This window comes from Leptonychotes weddellii, chromosome 7 (genome assembly GCF_054177405.1).
Source record: "Leptonychotes weddellii isolate Sample4059 chromosome 7, ASM5417740v2, whole genome shotgun sequence".
NCBI lineage: Eukaryota > Metazoa > Chordata > Mammalia > Carnivora > Phocidae > Leptonychotes > Leptonychotes weddellii.
This window is the reverse complement of record NC_138375.1, coordinates 7,112,594-7,125,135: the sequence shown is the minus strand read 5'-3', so window position 1 is coordinate 7,125,135 and position 12,542 is coordinate 7,112,594. Positions and strand designations below refer to the sequence as shown.

The window sequence follows — 12,542 nt, the reverse complement described above, 5'->3', positions numbered from 1 at the left end:
GAGATATGGAATATAGGTTGGGATCAGTGAGATTGTCCCTGGGAGTTTGGAGGTCATGAAATCTAGGTGTAGCTTTCTTCTACTGTTGGCTGAGTAAAATAGCATTAGTATGAATGACAAGGCGGTCTTTATGGGAAAGGAATGCCTGAAGGGCAAACCAAGTGTTGTGGAGAAGAGAAGAAGACCAACCCCATACCTTTGCCTGCTCAATGGTCAGAAGTAGAGAGCAGAAGAAGCTGTGATAGGAGACTTATCTATACAAAATCCCAGGTCGCCGTACGTGATGGGCACGCAGAATATGAGGGTGGCATGCTAGAGTTGTCTCTGTGATGTGCCGTCATCCTGCTCTAGTTAGTCTCAGGTGATTCTTGGGACTTCATGGCTCGTATCCTCTAAAATAGCCAAGCCTAGAGTTAATTCCCCTGAGAAATAAAAACTTAGACAAAACGCGGGATAAGTTCACTAACTGAACTGTATTTTTAGAAGCAAAAGCCTTTCCCCGAGTGCAAAACACTCGTTCCATGACATGTTCCTGAGGTCTTTTTGGGCATAGTCTTTTGTCAAGTTTCTTGGACCTTATTCTTACATATCTCAATCTAAAAAAAAAAGAATGATAATCATAAGGACATTTTACTGTTATTTTGGTACTCTGCTTTGGTACATGGTAGGATTGAATTGAATTTAGTCATGGCCACGTGACTTGACTTGTTTAATAAAACGTGGGCAGAAGTCTGTAAGAACTTGTGCACCAATTGCTACATTTATCTCTTCCTGCCATAATAGTTCCAGAAGGTGGAGTTGTGGGTCAGACTGTGTCCCTTCATGATGATGATAAGGAGCAGAGCCTCACCAGCTGAATGGACATGTAACATGAGAAAGAATTATTTCTCCTAGCCATGGAAACTGTGGGGTGGTTTCTTACTGTAGCATAATTTAGCTTATTCTGACTGATACAGAAATTGCTACCAGGAGTGTGGTGCTAACATAGCAAGAAAATTATAATTTGTCATTGGCTTGAACAATAAGTTATGGACAGTGAAGAAACTGTTATAAAGCCTGGAAAGATGACAGTCCATGATATTCAGTGGCAAAAAAATTTGGTGAAACTTTGTCCAGCTAACTTGGAAGGCAGACTATATCCCTAATGAATTTGTAGTTCTAGAGAAAGAGGCAAGAAAACAGAATATTAGCGATGTTTGTTGTTTTCTTCTGGCTGCATTTAACAATGTATTACAGGAGACAAGGTCATAAAAGAATCAGCTGGATTTTAATCAGGAGTGAAGGGGAAATTTGAGGTTTTGCAGTGTCGGAAAGACTGACTCCAAACAGCAGAAGATAAAATTGAGAGAGCCTTTGCTAATAGAAAAATGTTAAATCTGAGTCTTGCAGCAAAGTGCATGATCTCTTTGCCTCCTGTTAAAAACCATTCAGCTGATTATATTTCCTTGGCTAGCACTACATTATTAAAGCCTCTGCGTTATTAAAACCTCTTTACTAGACTAAAGATCCAAATAAGATATGTTTTTCAGGTAACTATGGGCATGACTATTGGCAGATGAAGTTTTCTGGAATCAAATAGATAAGAGGCTGATGTAATTGCAAAAGGTATGCTTCTAAAAGAATCACCAGGTTGAACTACAGGAGACTGTAACTGCTAATGACTGAAAATGATCCTCAGGCCCCAAATATTTGCAGGAAGTGGGCTGAGCAGGCTCAGCCCTCAAGCTAAGCATATTCCCTAATGCCTGCTTCAGAAGTTATCAAAGAGCATAAAAGCATACTGTAAAAGGAAACCAGAGGCCACGGAGGATTATGGATAATGAGGCTTCTGGCAGAGAGCGTATTTAGGGACTAATATTCCTCATGCCCATGGTAAGCCTCAAGGTATTTGTTTGGGGGATTTCAGAATTGCTGAAGCCCAGTGTCTCTGTGTCTCTTTCCAAACAGACAACAGAATTGTCTGCTCCCTGTTTCTTTGTAGATTGGGTGTGAGAGATGGATAATTTGTCTTTTTATTTCATAAGTCTCCAGAACAAGAAGAGCCACATCCAAGCACAGTTTACTCACTGTGTATCATCTCCTGTTATGGACTGAATTGTGTCCCCTGAAATCAAATGTTGAAACCTTAGCCCCCCATGAGACTATACTTAGAGATAGGGCCTTTAAAGAGGTGATTAAGGATAAGTGAGGTCATAAGGGTGGGGCCCCAGTCCAATGGGATAAGGCCTCAGGAGAAACCAGTCCTGCTATGCCTTGGCCTTCTAGCCTCCAGAACTGTGCAAAACAAACTTTGGTTGTTTAAGCCCCACAGTCTGTGGTATTTTGTTATGCCAGCTCGAGCCGACTAATACAACTCCTGAGGAAGAGACTGCCATGCATCACCCAGAGATACTTGATCCATGGGATGGGACTTCGGAGTTGTCTCTCTTGGGGAGGGAATAAGTGAATTTTGTTGAAGGGAAGAAAACTGAGCTGTTTAGTGACCAGAGAGGTGGATTGCAGTTATCATGAGGACTCTTCAGCTGTGAGGATTGTGTTTCCATGACCCCTTAAAGATAGGCTTTGTTATGTGGCTCACTTGGCCAATGAAATGTGACCAGAAGCTACAGGTGTTTTGTCTAGGCAGACTCCCTTAAGAGCTAATGCACAGTTTGCCATCCGCCCCCTTCCCTCTGCCACAGCATCTGTGATGTTCCAGATGGTAGAGTATCTGTCAACCTGTGTCTCTGAATGCAAATGACACGGGGCAGAGTCCCAGACAGTCGACAGTAGTCATGAGCAAGGGTGAGAAATAATGTTTACAGCTGTTGAGATTTGGGGATTGTTTATTATTGTGGCATAGCCTATAGTCTTTCTCAACTGATTTAATCAATAATAAGAGAAGGAAAACTTCCAAAATTTTCACAGAATTGGTATAATGTGGTCAATATATTGGAGTTTGTCCTTCATCAGGTAGAGAAGTAGAGCTGACATCAGAGGATGCCCATCAATCACTGAGCTGTCCTTTGTATTCAAAGGTGATGCTCTTGAATCAGTGTGGGAAGAATATGCTTTAAGCTAATTTGTCAATAGTGGTCATGGATTCTCTTAAAACCACTCAGCTGCCTCTAGTAAGGCAAGGGTTATATGTAATCATTGATCAGAGCAAGCCTGGGCCTCCAGCCCACAATGTCAGTCCCATTCACTTTGAGTTACAGGAAATGGGCATGAACAGTTAGTTGACAGCAAGAAGGCAGAGTCATCAGTGAGTCTTCAGATCATGTTTAGCCTCATCGTGAACCACAAAACAGGAACAAGAAATGGCAACTCACAAATTGCTGAAATTTGTAGAATCAAGGTATGATGACCGAGGAATAGCCATTGTGTACCTTTTTGCATAATGAGATTTACAAGGAATTTAACCCCATGTAATTCCAATAGCTCATTGATAAAGCTCTATGAACATAGTCTGGTATGTTGTCATAATAGGGAGTTGAGACTAGTTGAAAACATTCTGTGCAATAGAATGCACTAGTATCTGTTGTGTGGTTGGTGTTTGTTCTCCAACAGTACTTCCAAAAGCAGAGAATGTCAAGGGTGTGTGAGTATGTGTGTGTGTGTGTGTGTGTGTGTGTGTTGGAGGGAGTCATACTGGATTAGGGCCCACCCTAATGACATCATCTTAACTTGATCATATCTGCAAAGACCCTGTTTCCAAATCAAGTCTCATTTACAAGGGTTGAGGTTAGGACTTGGGCTATCCTTTGAGGGGACATAATTCAACCCATAACAAACGCTCTGTGATATGTCTTTTTCCTGAAGCTTCTTGGAAGTGACTTCTGTCCCTTGCAATGTCACTTGGATAAGCAGGGAAGGCCCCTGAGGCCAAACTCGAGGGCCTAAAACAGAGTGGGATTGAGGGGAGGAGCACTGACATGAGTTGTAGGGAGGACTGTTTGATTAGGAGCTGAGTTAGCAGAGTGGCTCGAGGAGAGGCATGCACAGCACATATAAGCTGCCGACGCCACAGTAAGACAGGATGAGAGGTCTTGGGATTCTTGCCTTTGGAAGGCAGAGACCCAGCTCAAAACTGCCTAAGCGAGAAAAGGATTACTGACTCATGTAGCTGGGAAGACGGGAGGTACTACATAGAAAGCAGAATAAAACATAACCGTTGGTCATTATGTGGAAATACCAGAAAGAGCCAGGAAATTTCTCATTAGTACTGCTAGAAATTAATAATAGCAGTAATAATACTTAAAAAAACAGGCACCTAAATATCTTTGAATATATTGGTGAATGGCCAGTTTTTAAACTTAGGTGACACTAAAATAATTACTTAAATTATATGCAGTATGACAGGGGTCTAAAGAAGGAAGGAAGAACTTTTTGCTGGAATAGAAAAGGTTTCAGGGAAGAGTTAAAATATCAGCTACGTTTGTCTGATGAATCATGTGAGATGTTTGTCACAGGTCTCGGGTGTGAATAGTGACTTGAAGCTGGAAGTGTTTGGGCTCATGATGTTGAACTCCAGTGTCAACAGTGTTGTTGGGATTGCAACAGTCACCATTCAATGGAGGGCATCCATTCAGACACCTCGTTTCTAGACAAGAACAGGAATAGTGAGAAACTGAAAGAATGTGGATTTTCTTCCTGAGTTGTCAAGTTGTCCCCTTTTTGTTTATTCTTTTTCAATTAGAAGATATGGAACAGTCACATCAATCTCTAGAATTTATCAACCAAAAGACTGTAGGCACTTCAGCTCAGTAAGATTAAATGCATGGATTTGCAGTTTAAGTAATCCTTTATTAGAATAAGACAAGGATGCACATAAATCTCCATCCAGTTTCTACTTCATCTTTGGGGTTTGAGGGAAAAGTGTTAGATACTGTAAATGCATGTAGGAAGCTCATCTCCAAAAAGGCAAATAGACCTTATTCCAAAGTACCCTAACAAGAAGGAAAGTTCCCTATCTCTATTTTACATTTCAGGAAGAAATAAAGAACAGAAAGAAAGGGAAAGGGAAGAAAGCATGGTGTCCTGTTGATGTCTTGCTGCCATTTTGTAATGATTATGTAATCTTACTAACAACTACTGATTAGTAGTTTTGTGTTTGAACTGTATGTACATGTTAGATCATTCAGGAGTAGAAAGGGTAGATGGAGTAACGTGGCTCTACCTCCCACTCCTGCTTCCCTAAGTTTTCCTCAGAGGTACTCACGGTCACTGGTTCCTTATATATATGCCTGGTGATATTCCTGTATTTTTTTTATTATACAAGTGGGAGCATACAATATAAACTAATTATTTTTCATCTTGGCAATCAGTCTGTATGAAGACATGAAGCACGGTGATTTTGGTGGGAAATGGCATATGGCTTTGTCATGGTATTTTAAATCATCTACCACCAATATACTTTTAGGTTGTTTACAATCTTTTGCTATTAGAAACAATGAATTTTGGGGGTATATACATGGTTTCACATATGAGCCTACCTGTAGGATAAATTCCCCAAAGATAAATGTGTAACAGGGGTCAGTCAGGGAAACAGAAGCCAGTCTTTGTAAAAGTTCTGGTTAAAGGTTTTCAGGGGACTGAGGGCACACACATCTTTAACACATGCGGGGTGGTGAAGGTCAGGGAGGATGCAAATGGCACCTGGCAGCCGGAAGCCATTGAGTGGGTGGTCCTTCTGAGCTTAGCGAGATTCTTCCGGTTCTCAGCAATCTCTGCAGCTCTCACCAAGGATCTCTGTGTGCAGCGCCATGTGGGTGGTCCTTAGGAGCTTGCCTGGACCTCCAGTCTCCCACTTTCCAGCGTGTCCCTCATCTGCAAGGGCTTCTCCCTGGAGGGACTCAGAACCACCCTGGGAAGGGGTGCTGGGGAGGTAGCCCCCCTACTTTCTTTTAATGATGCCAAAGAGCAAAGAGCTACAGACAATCCAGAGCAAGTGACGTGTGGACAAGTGCTGGGCTGGTGGGCATGTGAACCTGAAATCTTAATTGTTGCTGCCTGGTCCCTGCTCAGAGAGGTCATAGGGATTTACCTCTCTAGCCGAGAGCCTTAAGAAATTTGTAAGGTTGCTTCCTTCCTTAACACTCGTGATAGCACAATGGATGAAACAAAAACGTTATCTTCATTAAACTGATCATGGAAATGGATATCCTCTTGTAGTTTCCAGTTTGTATTTTGAAATAAAATTGAGGATTTTTCATACTTTTGAAAACCGTTTTTTTCCCTGTGACTTGTCCGTTCATGTCCTTTGCCCATTTTTATATTATGTTGCTGCACCTTTTACTCATTGATTTATAGGTGCCCTTTGTCAGAGTGCTGTGAACTTATACCAGGGCTGGCATTTTTCTTTTGCCATGCAGAAAATTTTAATGTTGTTTACTCAGATTTAAAAAATCTTTTATTTATAGCTTTTGAATTCTGTGTCATGCATAAAAAGGTCTTCCCTACTTGGAGAACATCAGGGAATTTGCCCGTGTTTTCTTCAACAATATTTACGGATTTTTAAAAATTTACATCTTTGACCCATTTGTAATTTATTCTGGTATGATGAGTGTGATAGGTATCCAGCTTAATATTTCTGCATGAATTAAAGGGAAACAGAGGGTTCTAGGTTAAATTGTATTCTAATGCTTTGCAGAAGTTATAAGTTCCAGACATCCCACCTGGAGGTTCGGGCAGCCCCAGGTCAGGTTGGGCAGGCAGAGGACTGGGGAAGACTTTCCGGGTTGGGGGTTTGCTGGAGGCAGCCTTGAGCTTGGCATCTTCGCATCAGGGAGTAAGACCGGCTGCCAAGGAGAGGTTGATAATATGGCAGAGGGAGAAATGAGATCAGTCCAGTAGGAGGGAGTCCTATGGAAGCTTCTCGATATCAGGCCAAGGTGGTGAGCATTAGGGGTTTGAGCAGAGAACTGTAATCATTGTGTTTTGGGAAGTTTGGCCTGGTGGTGGGTTGGGGAAGGCAGACGACAGAGTCGGGGAGCCTGAGTGGAGGCCACTGTCACAGCCACAGGCTGAGCGGAACTCACGGCTCCTTCCTCGAGGCCGGGGTCGGGGAGGCGGGGCGGCTATCTGAGAGGCAGAGGCACTGCCTGCAGACCAGGGGTAGGTGTCAAGCCAGGACTCTCAGTAGTGTCCCTGGACTCGGAACGGGACACCCCTGGGAGATCTGGGGACCAGGTGCCCCACTTCTACTCCTGAGTCAGCCCCTGAGAACTTCACATCAGACCACGTGTCCTTGTGGGATCCATGGCTCAGTGATGAGACTTCACGTTTGTTGATGACGTGCCTTGTTGTGGGTGAGTTTTACATGTAGCATCTCATGGAATCCTCGCCTGCTCTCACCCCCATTTCATAGATTAGGAAATTGAGGCTGAAAGAGATTAGCTAGCTTACTTGGGGTCACAGGGATTGAAAATGGTAGATCTGGCTTGGGAAGTGTGTCTTGTCCCCAGAGCTGGAGTGCGTAACCACTCGCAAGTTATGCCTCTGTGACTCAGGCTCAACACACTTTCCCTCTGCTGGGGGTTATGAGCCAAGGGCGAAGATTTATGTGCATATATAAACTGTCTACTTACAGTTAAAAATATACCCAGGCATGGGATCTACAAACAAGTGATTCTAGGGGCGCCCGGGTGCCTCATTCGGTGAAGCGACTGCCTTTGGCTCAGGTCATGATCTCGGGGTCCTGGGATGGAGCCCTTGTGGGGCTCCCCGCTCAGTGGGGAGTCTGCTTCTCCCTCTCTGCCCCTCCCCCTGCTCGTGTGCATGCTCTCTCTCTCAAATAAATAAATAAATAAAATCTTTAAAAAAAAAGTGATTCTGAATTGTTGACATACATCCTAGTCTAAGCGGGTCACTGCCTACAGAGAAAGATTCTGAGAGCTTCTTTGGGGAAAACGCTCCCTGTCACCCAAAATACTTCTCCCAGCTTCTCACAGATGCCCCGGATTCCTTTAAGGGTGACAAAGGCTTTCTTTAGAGATAAGGTTTAAAACTAAAGGCTGGGGCCACTGTTGGCTCCTCTTCGTCCTTCATGTTCTCTATAGGGCACATGCAGCAGATAGTTGATGATTTTTTTCTAGAATACAGCAGGAGAAAAGGTGGCCTCTTTTAGAAATGTTTACCCTTCCCCTTCACTTGCTGTTTTTGTGCAATTATTTGATAAGAAAACCCAGGTTATAGGACTGGCCATGTCTATCTGAAAGGAAGGGAGCCAACAGTCTGTAAGCACTTTCTCAATAAGCTATTCCTCATCCTTCGCCAGCAGTGGGCTTCCTGGGGTCTGGAAATCAGGACTGGCTACCTGGACTCAGGGTCCCATGCTTTGAAGGGCTCTGTGCTTGCTTTAACTCTGGGCTGTCGCTTGTTGTCTTCAAACTTTTTTTTTTTTTTAAAGATTTTATTTATTTATTTGAGAGAGAGAGAATGAGAGACAGAGAGCATGAGAGGGAGGAGGGTCAGAGGGAGAAGCAGACTCCCCGCCGAGCAGGGAGCCTGATGCGGGACTCGATCCCGGGACTCCAGGATCATGACCTGAGCCGAAGGCAGTCGCCCAACCAACTGAGCCACCCAGGCGCCCTGTTGTCTTCAAACTCTTAATGGCTTTTTGAACAAGGAAAGTTGCCTCTTCATTTTGCGCCGAGTCCCACAAATTACATAGCTCTTCCTGCCTGAAATAATGTGGCAAGCGGTACGTGTGCAGACTTGGGATAGAACACATTATTGACCTCCAGTTACACGCCTGCGTCTTAAGGGTCAGTGATGAAATATCGGAAGCCCAGGTGCGAGGAGCAAATTTGGATAAGGTTCTATATAGGTTGCCACCCTCCATCTTTCTACAGGCACCTCTGACCTTTCTGCTCTCTACCTTGCTAGAACCATCCACAACCCATAATTAAAGCAGAAGCACGGTTATTGAGAGAAATGGGAGAACTAAGCTTGCAGCTAGAGCCTTGGCTCCAAATTCCCAGTTGTTTATCCTCCAACATTCTGTGAGCCTGTCTCCTTGGGGCTCCTAGTATCTTGTCCCCACGGCACTTGCTTGTTGACACTGGTTGGAGAGTCCACAGGTGGGTCCTGTTTCTCCTGACAGCTTGGCACTAAAGACATACTTAGATGAGTGGGTTTTGAAGTTGGTTCATATTAAATCATTTGCAGAAGTCCGGGAGACAGAACATAAAACCAACCTGTACTCGAAGCAGAAGTGTCTCAGCTGCTGCACCCCCTTCCCGCCTACCCACCCTCCCTCCTACTTCTGGGGCCATAGAGTGCAAAGTTTGAAAACTCCTGGCTTAGATCCATGTATGGTCCTCCTGGTGTTTGTTCAAATCTAAGCTTATTTAAATCTGAGGCATTCTAGCTCAAAGAAAATTGAGAGAAGGGGCCAGAGTAGGCTGGCTGTGTCCCTTGGATATTGCAGCTTAGGTACCCATCATAGATTCCTCTGTTCTTGAGTATCTACCTTTCCAGTCTTATTATGGTAGCTTCATTTTAGTCTTGCAACAACCCTGTGAAGTGGGGCAGTGGGTAGGTTGATCACATGGATGGGCCACTGAATGGCCCTGCCTGCCCCCTGTAATACAGCTTCCTCCCACTCTGAAGCTGGGCTTGGTCATTGACTTGTTTTGACCAATGGGATGGAGAAGATGGGAGGTCAGCAGAAGCTTGCAAGTGTTTTGCTTGTGCCTTAGGGTTCTCCAAAGAAATAGAATCAGTAGGATATATATAGATACATAAGCAGAAATTTCTTATAGGAATTGGCTCATATGGTTATGGAGGTTGAGAAGTCCCACAATTTGCCATCAGCAAACTAGAGAAGCAGGAAAGCCAGTGGTGTAATTCTGTTGAAGTCAGAGGGCCTGAGCTTGGTGGGGGTTGTGATGGTGTAAGTCCCAATCTGAGTCTGAAAGACCAAGAACCAAGAGTACCATTGTCCAGGGGCAGGAGAAGATGGATGTCTTAGATCACAGAATTCATCCTTCCTCTGCCTTTTTGTTCCATTCAGGCTCTCAACAGATTGGATGATGCCCACCCGCCATGGTGGGGATGATCTTCTTTCCTCAGCCTACTGATTCAAATGCTAATCTCTTCTGGAGATGCCCTCACAGAAACCTAGAAATAATGTTTTTCTAGCTATCTGGGTATCTCTTAGGCCAGTCAAGTTGACACATACAGTTAACCATCACAATCTATAATGAAAAAGAGCATCCCTTTTCCTATCCTTCCCCACCCCCATCAGCAGATGCTTTCCACCTTTTTTTTTTTTCTGTTTTCTTACGTTTCTTACCGTCATAATTATAAAGATAATGCTTATACTGCTATTTCTTGACTTTTAGGTTACCATTTTATTACTGTTGAGTTTATATTAAGAAGAATCAGAATTAAGCTTTGTTACACTATCACATAATCCCCACATTTACGTATTTCCCTTCCCCACCTTCAGGGATGGAGAGGTTATATAGTCAGTGTTTTCATTACTTTAGCTATGTCAATCTTGTTTACAGATGAGCCAGGTTATATTTTAGTGATTCTGTTTCCTTTCCTGTGCATTTTTGGTTCCTTCAGTTGGGAACTGCAATTTTTCTTCTCCCTTTTTTGTCTTCCTTCATCACTCTTGACATTATCTTTCTACGCGCTCAACCAGCTCTTTCCTCCAACCTTTATTCCAACTTTCCTCAAGGTCAGACCTCTCAGAGCTTGTGCTTTTGGTGGTATATCAAAGAATCATTGCCAAGACCAATGTCAACTGATTTTCTCTTATATTTTCTTCTAGGAGTGTTACAGTTTCAGTTCTTGTGTTCAGATCTTTAAATCCATTTTGAGTTAATTTTTGTGAGTGATGTAATATGGGATTATGCAGTTTTCTCAACACCATTTATTGAAGAGATTGTTTTTTCACCATCTAGTATTCTTGGCTCCCTTGTCAAATGTTAGTTGACTGTATACCTGTGGGTTTATTTCTGGGCTGTGGATTCTGTTCCATTGGTCTGTATGTCTATTTTTATGCCAGTACTAAAATGTATTTTTTTGCCATATTGTTTTGATTACTGTAACTTTATAATAAAGTTGGAAATCAGGAGGTGTGATGTCTCTGGCAGTGTTCTTCTTTCTCAAGATTGCTATGGCTATTCAAGGTCTTTTGTGGTTTCATATGAATTTTAGGATTGGTTTTTTCTATTTCTGTGAAAAATGCCATTGGAATTTTGTTGGAGATGGCATTGAGTCTGTGAATCACTATGGGTAGTATAGATATTTTAGCAATATTAATTCTTCTGGTCCACGAACACAGGATATCTTCTATTTATTTGTGTCTTCTTCAGTTTTTTTCATCAAAGTCTTATAGTTTTCAGTGTATAGATCTCTACCTCCTTAGTTAAGTTTATTCCTAGGTACTTTATTGTTTTTGATGCTATTGTAAGTGGAATTGTTTTATTTTTCAAATATTTTGTTGTTAGTGTATAGAAATGCAACTGATTTCTGTATGTTGATTTTGTATCCTGCAGCTTTACTAAATTTGTTTATTAGTTCTCACAGTTTTTTGGTGGAGTCTTTAGGATTACCTCTATGTGAGATCGTATCATCTTCAAACAGAGTAATAGCTGAGTAATAAAGAGGCTTTTCCCATGTGCCCAGAGATCCCGGGTTGGTGGTTAATTTTTAAGGATGGAACGCTTAAAAGGCGATCAGGGCTCTGTGTGTATTGATGGGATTGGTTGACCGGCTGGTGAAGGTGCAGGGATACCGCCATTTTGTGGAGAGCCTCCCAGCGTCAGTGCCCGTAGATCCTGCCATGTGCCGCCACTTTTCCTGGGAAGCACTGATCCTTTTACTGGAGTTTAGGAACCTTACTTCCAAGAATATCATGGATGTCTTCTGATTGTATCCTCACATGGGAGAGAGAAAGAGAGCGTTGGGAGTAGGGTAGAGAGAGGGGAAGCGCCGCGTCTTTTCTTGGAAGGGCGCTAATCCCATACCTGAGGGCTCCACCCTCATGACCAAACCTCCTCCCCAAGGCCTCACCTTCTAATACCATCACACTGGGGGTGAGGAGTCAACATGTGAACTTTGGGGGACACAGTTCATAACACACAGGAGATGAAGGGTCAGATGTGCACACTTGCTGAACCCCAAGAGCGCTCTCCTAGCTCACCCCCCTACTAGTCAGTAAGAGCTTTCCTCCCCTCCTTGCATCTTCTTCCTTCCCGCTTGGCCTGCAGAGGTCAGAAGCTGGGATAGAAGCACAAGCCCGGGAAGAGCGCAGAGGCCGTGGCAGCCCCTCTCCTAACTGCAGTGCACAGCCTGACCTGTGGGGGAAGCAGAGAAACCTCAGCTTGGAGCAGTGGTTTGAATCTCGACACTTAACACGGAAACGGGTATTTAAAATGTGGAACTGATCTTTGGTGATTTGGCCCTTTTTAGATTTTTGTAATCTAACTATGACTAAGACATTTGTGGGGCTGAGTTTTTGTCCAGGACTAGAAGAGGAACTTGCTTACCAGCCGTTTTAAAGCAAAAATGAGATGAAAATGGATGTTAATAAGTTTCTGTTG

The 12,542-nt window shown here is 43.3% G+C and overlaps 1 long non-coding RNA gene across 1 annotated transcript; it reads left to right on the top strand.

The window, feature by feature from the left end:
* The first annotated feature begins 7,750 nt into the window (after nucleotides 1-7,750).
* LOC145722524 (uncharacterized) lies at nucleotides 7,751-11,071 on the top strand. The gene is made up of 2 exons (XR_014146836.1): nucleotides 7,751-8,351; nucleotides 8,567-11,071. It is a non-coding gene; the product is annotated as an uncharacterized LOC145722524 (long non-coding RNA).
* The last annotated feature ends 1,471 nt before the right edge of the window (nucleotides 11,072-12,542 follow it).